Raw genomic sequence first — 8,636 nt, forward strand, 5'->3', positions numbered from 1 at the left:
TTAGGTATATAAGTACTCTACCTTTGGTACGCAGCCTCGTGCATACTCCCATTCTTTGCTGGTGATGTCTTCTCCGCGCGCTTTTGCCTCGATCATTCTCTCATGAATCCACTCTGCACTAGTGATATCTGGGAAACATGCAGGTGTCTAGGCACTGGGGGTGCCCTCCTTCCTCCATGTGCTTGTTTCCATGCTTCCCTCTCTTGCAAATGACTTGCCTTTGCCACTGTCCACAAGTCCACCCACTTGGTCATAATCGTTGCATTGAGAATACAAAAGTTATTGACCACTCTGGATAGATTCATATCCATGTTAAGTAGTTTCCCCTTTCCACTTGACAAGTGTGAAGTCATCCTTGCATCTTCCTCGTTTGACCACATGTAAGGCATCGAAGGATCAACTTGTGCCAAATACTCCGATATGTAAACAAATGCCTCTTGAACGATCCACCCTACGGCCATACATGCCTCTGGTTGAGACCATAGCCGCACAAAATCTTTGAGAGTCTTTAAAAACCTCTCTAAGAAGAACATCCATCGTGCGTACACTACTCAACATATAGTGATCTCCTCCACCACGTGAACCAAGAGGTGAATTTGACTAAGAAGGACTGATCGAGCAAATACATCTTCAATGGAACATAGAGTGTCTGTTGCAAGTGTTTGAGCAGCACGGATAGCATCTATTTTGATTTCCTTGGAGCTCACAAATCTGCAAGAAAACACACAAGGATACACTAAGTGATAGTTGAAATTATTGTGTACATAAAAAGGGGGTAGTTGAGTGGAGTCTTGTGGTGTATTTTACTAGCTCTCCTAGTTTGAAAATAGCATCCCTGACTTTCTTGTCCCGAAATATACACATACTCATCGGCAGAATAAACTACAATGTAAATCAGGGGAAGGGAAAGTGAGTGATAATCATACACACAACTATAGATAGAATAGGGAGTATGAAGATTACCTGAAGCATCTTGTACCAATTATGGGACTTCAATCCATACAATTGAACGCTTCCACCCTTCTTCGCTTTTGTGAAAGCTCCCTTTAGCGACCTCATGTATCATGTTGGTGTGTAAATAGAGGCAATGGTACTCTTCACCTTGTCTAGTTCTTTTTTGGCTAGCATCCATGGTGCGTTAGGAAGCACAATCTTTCCATTTGGGGTAGGACGTGGAGTAGCAGAGGCGGGGAGACATTTTAAAAGCCTCAAATCCTCCCTCTCACCCAAAGAGTCCTTCTTGCCAATAATGTGGTCCCATAGTGTTTGGCGGCTACATTCTTGATTATGTGCACGAGATCCAAGAGGTGTTGTATTTTTAAGTCCTTCAAATATGGAAGCCTTAAAAATATGGAATACCTTGACATAACTTTTGGTGGAGGACACGGAGCCGGATTGTTGTTGTGGTGTTCTTCCCAAATGGTTGCCCAATCTGCCAATGTGAGCTTTAGAGGGGTCTTCCCATTTGTTGGAGCCTTGTGCTTGTTATGCCCTTGGGGTAAGAAATGATGGTTGTTTGGATAGATTATCTTGCGCAAGGAATCGGGCCTCTCCGTCACCAATGATGGCCTACAAGTAGGACATGCATTGTGCCTCAATGTGGACAATCCTGCATACATATCATATGGTTAGAGAGATGAGTGAACTAAAGGGAGAGAGGGAAAGATAGAGAGAGAGATAGAGGAAAGGGGGTTACCAGAAATCTCTCCAAGCCCAGGATAGTCGTGCATAGTCCACATAAGGATTCCCCTCACAATGGCCTCCCCCCTTCTCCCCCCTCCCCCCCCCCCCCCCCCCTCCCTTGCAAGTAAAACATCGACAACAGGAATGCCTCTCCATAACTCCTCCAACTCCTCAATGAGGGGCTCGAGGTAGACGTCAATATTTGACACTTTTTACTTCCTTGGCACAAGCAAGGAAAGAAGTATATTGCCCTTCTTAGTTGTCTCCCATGGCAGAATATTGTAGTTGACGATCACCATAGGCCAAGTGCTCCATGAAGTAGACTTAGTGCCGAAGGGGTTGACACCATCACTTGCTAACCCAAGCCTCGGCTCCAACCCAAACTCTGGCCATTGAGTTTTGATGTGCCTCCATGCAGGTGACCGGCAGGGACATGCATCATTCCATCATTTGAGTGATGGTTCGCGTGCCACGCAAAAAGCTCCACGATGGACCTGCTTTTAAACATGTGCAAGGAATTAATGAAAAATGTCTCAATACCTTGCGGGGTAGGTGCGTCCCGCTCACTCCGGTCTTGTATCGTGCCTCCCCGCTCATGGGACATGAGGTAGCGTGTGCATGCTCATTGCGGTATATCATGAAATTGTTGATGCACGCATGGATACGCTCATACTTCATTCCAAGTGTAGTGACATACGATCTAGCTCGTCGACAATCTGGAGGCATGTGGTGATCTTCTGGCAACATTTTGTCCATCGAACTACAACAAACATGCATATTAGTATATTTGCTAGAAGACGGTACCATAAAGCGAGTGGAGAGTATATAAAAGCCACATTCCATACTTACAGAAATAGTGCAACGACACTTGCATTACTCCAATCGAATTTTGCTTGCAAGTTGAGGACTTACAACGATGCTCAGAGCACCGAGTACCGTGCACCATTGTAAAAAGGTGTTCGGACACTCGTCATCAATCTATCCTCGGTTTTGGCAATCCGTTTAGTGCAGTGCTGACAATCCTCCTCGCACACGTCGCGCTCATGAGCTAGTAACTCATCACACATGTCGAACATGCTCCCATCCTTTGCCTCAAAGTGCGACGTAGACGCCATAGGAGCTGCTAAAGTAGAGCCAATGGGAGGATCACCATGTGGTGCACCCAAATTGCCTAGTCTCTCTTGCCTCTGCCGTTCGGCCTTGTGCGCTGGTGCACCACCACCAAACACAGACCAATGGGGCACCTCGTCAAGCAACGAGTGAGTGGTGCTCTCATCACTCCGAGTGCTTTTTTGAGGATGCCAAAGCTCTTCGTTCTCCACGTGCTCCAAGGCAATGTGTTTCAAGCGAGGGATTGCCCTTTTGCACTTGACACAAGGACAAGGGAGTTTTTCCTTGAGCCAACGATCACGCTCAAGGCCTCCAGGGGAACCACAATCATCCCAGTCGATGTCCTGCACACGCGAAAGGTTGTTTAATTAGTCATGTGTCCTAAAAAATAAATAATTAGAAAAGCTCTAAATTCCATTAAAAAATTTACATAGAGTTAAGTTCAAAGAGAATAAATGACAATGAGTGCTGAATTTATTTTTAACTAAAAGAGAACTTTAAAAATGCAATTAATAAACATTTAAAAGTACTACAAAATAAAGTATCCATAAAAAATTAAAAATCTTCATAAAAAAACTCAAAAGGCTAAAAAATGGAATAATGGATAGCTAAGGTAGAGGGGGTGGTTTGTACCCCCCCCCCCCTGCAACCTCAGATTTGCATGTATCCATTTGAAATAACCGGACGAGGTAATAGACGCGGTAATAACCGCGGTAATACCCATGATAATGCCTGGCGCCTAAAAGAGGCAAGAAGGAAGAGTATTCCGCATTTTTGTTACATACTTTGCCTTCTTTCTCTCCGCCATCGCTCCCTCTCCAAGCTTCCCCCCCACCCCCCCTCTCCCTTCCCTCTCTCTGCTTCTCCAATCTTCCCCCCCCCCCCCCCCCCCCCCCCCTTGCCCTCTCTCTCCCTACACCTTCTCTCTCTACTCCATATCAAGCACAACATCCAAGGGGGTTTTCCGCCATCGTCTTTGGAAGCACAACATTGAAGAGGGTTTCATCGAAGGGGGTTTTCCGCCATCGTCTTTGGAAGCACAACATCAAAGGGGGTTTCGTTGAATGGGGTTTTTCGCCATCGTCCTTGGAAGCTCAACCTAGCCAACAACCGCGCTACAAGAAAAGAGGTAAACATAAAACAAAGCTCCTCTCCTCTCTTTCCCTATTGTTTTCTACTACACACACACATACATAAACCTTAAAAAAATTAAAAAAATAGAGAATTCATAAGATACCTCTTTCGTTTGGAAATGGTTGCTTTGCTTGGCTTATTTGGAAATGGTTGCTTTGCTAGGCTTGTTTGGAAATGATTGCTTTGCTCGGCTTGTTTGGATAGAATGTTAGAATATTAAGTTTGTTAGATAGAAATAGAAAGAGAGAGAGAGAGAGAGAGAGAGAAGATCAATTCAAAGAGAGAGAGATAAATGGAGAGGGATAAATAGAGAGAGAGATAGATGGAGAGGAGAAGAGAAATAGATAGAGAGGGAGAGAAAGAGAAAGAGAGGGAGATAAATAGAGAGGGATCAATAGAGAGAGAGATAGATAAAGAGAGAATGAGAGAAAGAGGGAGAGATAGAGAGGGACAACAATAGAGAGAGAGAGAGAGAGAGAGAGAGAGAGAGAGAGAGAGAGAGAGAGGGAGAGGGAGAGGGTAGAGAGAGAGAGAGAGAGAGAGGAAAGAGAGAGATAGGGAGAGAGGAAAAGAGAGACAGAGAGAGATAGGGAGAGAGAGAGAGTAGATAGAGATATATATATATATATATATATTTATTTATTTATTTATTTATTTATTTATTTATATATATATATATATAGAGAGAGAGAGAGAGAGAGAGAAGAGAAAAATAATGAAAGAGAGAGAAATAGAGAGAGAGAGAAAGAGAGAGAGAGAGAGAGGGAGATAGAAAGACAGAGAGAGAGAGAGAGAGAGAGCGAGAGAGAGAGGAAAAGAGAGGAATAGAGAGAGATAGGGAAAGAGAGAGAGAGAGAGAGAGAGAGAGAGAGAGAGAGAGAGAGAGAGAGAGAGATAGTTCTACTATCATCCTCGGAGGTCAAATATAACCTATGGGACCAAATGAACGTGTCATGTGGTGTGAGTGGAGGTCATAAGTGACTCTCGATGCTAAAAAATGGCTGAAATGAGCGTCGCAATGGAGAGTCCACATCGTGGTTGGGAGAGGAAGGTATGTACTCAATTAGTGTGTGGTACTCACTCTCTCGTACTTGACGAGGACATAAGGTGCAAAGTCGATGAGACTCCTCGCCAGTGCCCCAACGTCCTATCTCACAGCGTAGAGAATGGGAGCTAAGACAAATGGAGGCAATGGTGCGGATTGCACTCAGTGGGATGGGCTCAAGGATGTAGGGATAGGTTCGGTAATCGCGTTCGGAGAAGAAGAGAGATTTGTAGTTTGGGGCAATGTGTGTGGTGTAATGCCTGAAGCGAGAATCTCCGGATTTCTCCCAAGCCGTGATACATTGGCGTTGTAAGAAGGCCTCATTAACTTGGGAGTCGATTGACACATCCTTGAGCCAAGTGATATGCATCCCATCTTCCAAACCATTCCTTGATGTCAAGCATCCACCCCAAACTTATTATTTTGCTCTTGCATGTCTTTTGGACCTTTTGACTTGCTTCATAAGAAATTCTAGGAAGTCGATACAAAGGGCTATGTTGTATCTTAAGCATATACTCCACAACCCTTTGCATGCCCAAGACCTCAATGGGAAGCGATCCGGACTCAAGAAGTAAGAGCATGTAGGGTGTTTGTGTCTTAACTTGGAGAAAGTTGGTGAGAAAATGCTTTTGGACATTCTCAAACTCTTTCCAAGTAGACTTCCCGATGCTACCAACCCACACCTCCACTCCATAAAGAAGCACCGGCGTCACCAATGTGTCAAAGAGGTACTTTTTTAGAGCCCAACACTTGATCTCTCCAGCATTGCACATGTTCTCAAATGCATAATAAGCCCTCTTTCCGGCTTCCAAGCGACGCATTGCGCAATCCTTCCATCTATGATTGGATGGAACCTCAAGGCCAAGGTACTTGAAGCTATCTACCACTTCAAGTTGCTCATTGTTGTATACAATGCATGGATTTTCATCATTGAGGGTCTTTACAAGCATAACCTTTGTTTTGGATCCATTCACGATCAGCCCGCTATGTAGGCAAAAGCATTGCAAGACACTCATAAGCTTTTGTGCATCTTCTAAGGTATGTGCCAAGAGCACTACATCATCGGCATAAAGCAAAAGCATGATCACCGCAATTCCAATCTTAACCTCTTCTATGACTTCTTGTTGCATAAAATCAAGAACCATGCATTCCAATTCATCAATGAGCAGCCCAAAGAGGGTTGGGGAAAGTGGGCATCCTTGTTTGACACCAATGGTGCTTGCAAAAAATTCTGAAATTCCATCTCCCATACGTAGTCGACATATCACTTTTTGGTAGATGCAAAAGACTGCATGCGAAAGACTGTATGCATAAATTCTCTCGGCACTTAAACGCTTTGCATACGTCTCCAAAGATTTCCTCACGGTACCATGTCAAAAGCTTTCTTGAAATCCACAAAGCAACAATAAACTTTTTTCCTTTCAATCGAGACGCTTCCATAAGAACTCGAAGAGTGACAAGGTGATCAATAGTGCTATGATGCTTTCGAAAACCTACTTGGTATAGCACACATTTCCCGTTCTTTTCATCCCATTCACTTATCTTCATCTCCATGATATATCCAAATAACTTTGCCATCAAAGAACCAACCATTATAGTGCGATAGTTGTTCACATTGTTTACATCTCATCATTTGTGCAAAGGTTTGATCCAATTTTCACTCCAATCATGAGGCATGCCATGCTGAAGTGTAAGGTTAAACATATCGCATATCCAATATCATGTTTTCTTACTTCTCCATTTAATCATTTCAGCCTTGACACCTTGAAGGTCCCCTGCCTTGCAGGTAGCAAGTTTCTCAAGTGGGCAACATACATCTTCAAATGGTAAAGAAGGGAGGCATAAATGGAAGGGAGCTACAACACTCCATCTTATCAACATTGGGTTGCTCATAGAGATTCTTGCAATGCATATACATATCCTCAAGAGTCAAGTCACCAAAGCTCTCAACACGCTTGCCTTTTAGATTTTGCCAAAATTTTCCACATGCATGTGCTTTCTCTTACGCTAAAAGAAGTTGTGTTTTGACTTCCCACCTTCTCCTCTTTTTTTGAACAAGTACTTTATATGTGTGTGAATGTTCCAAGTAACTTTCCTTGTCTTTGTTTGCATCCAACCTTAGCAAGTGTTTTTGAGCTTGACTACATTTCATGTCGAACCATTTCTTCTTGGTGCTACCTTTCTTAGATCTTTTGCAAGACATGTGTTTCACTGAAAAGAATTCCCTTGCACAAGAGAAAATTACTTCTTTGAAAACTTTCCACTTGCATTCTAATGTTGGGCTCTCTTAATGCTCTATCATGCTTAACATTTGGTCCACCATATCAACATATATAGGTGCTCGTTTGAAGTCTAGACGTAGGTACAAATGATTCACATCATGATTGGAGGCTATATGCTCGGGTCTTTTACCACACTTGAGTTCAATACATAGCATCCTATGATCCGATTCCGGATTCCATTCACCAAGTGTAAAGCTTTGTATGCATTCTAGAGTGGCTTCTGAAAACAGCATATAGTCGATCACACTATCACCATTGTGCTTTCTACATGTAAAGTCATTGGTGCCTTGCCATAAAGATACACCGTTTGCAATGAGCATTCCGGTACTATTGCACATATGTAGAAGTGACTTTCCATAGTGATCCAATTCTTTTGCATCATTAGAATTTCGATTATACATGTATGATTCATCCATCCTTCTTGAAACATACGGCATGCCAACTTCTTGTGTGTCGTGTTGTAACGTATTTGTGCGAGCATTCATGTCTCCAAGACAATGACTTCACCTTGGTCCTTGTAATGAGCAATGTCTTCCTCTAGTTCAACAAAGGGCTGATCTCTATCCATATCTAAGCGAGCATAAAAGTTGAAGTCATAGTGAGGAATGTAACAACCAACCACAAACATGACTTGACCATTGGGTGGGCTGATGTTTAGCCATAAGTAGCATTTATACTTATCTTCTTTGACAATGGAAACATCTTTCAAACCCTTTTTGATCATACATGCTACGCCTCCTTGGCCTCTACATTGCTTTGCATTTTTGGTCAACATCAAAGAATGCACATCATATTTGTCAAATCCAAGAATCCGTTGTACATCATGCTCCCATGTTTCAACAAGAAGTATCACATCGGAGTCATTGATAAGCTCATCACAATGCCAATTCTTGCATTCCATGGATAGCCGTTACAATTCCAAAAGCTTATTCGCAAGCGCAAGCGTGAGTTGGTCTCATAGATCATGTGTCCCTATTTGTTGGGTGGGCTTGCATCCTCCTCAAGTGACTTTTCTTCTTGAGATGACACCTTGACCTTCTTAGTTCTTTCCTCATATGCTTTGCGACGTACATTTTGTTGCATAAGAGTGCGATCCTCATATACATTACAATCCGTTCCTTTGAGGTAGATCCAACTATTGTCAAGGATTATCTTTCTCTTTACCTCATTAACCATGGTACATACAATAGGTCTTTCTCCCGAGCGAGGGACTCCTTGTTTTCCAACTCGATGTGCACCATAAACCATGATTCTACACATGCCAAAGTGTGTAGCAAAAAACTCTTCAATAGAAACCGCAAGAGATTGGGGTGTTTCCATGCTTTCCTCCTTGATTCCATGAATGACGATGTTCTTTGAGCATTTTTTCCGTTCTTGCAATT

The sequence above is a fragment of the Adiantum capillus-veneris genome, chromosome 23 (assembly GCF_014529385.1).
Source record: "Adiantum capillus-veneris isolate H3 chromosome 23, ASM1452938v2, whole genome shotgun sequence".
NCBI classification, from domain to species: Eukaryota; Viridiplantae; Streptophyta; class Polypodiopsida; order Polypodiales; family Pteridaceae; genus Adiantum; species Adiantum capillus-veneris.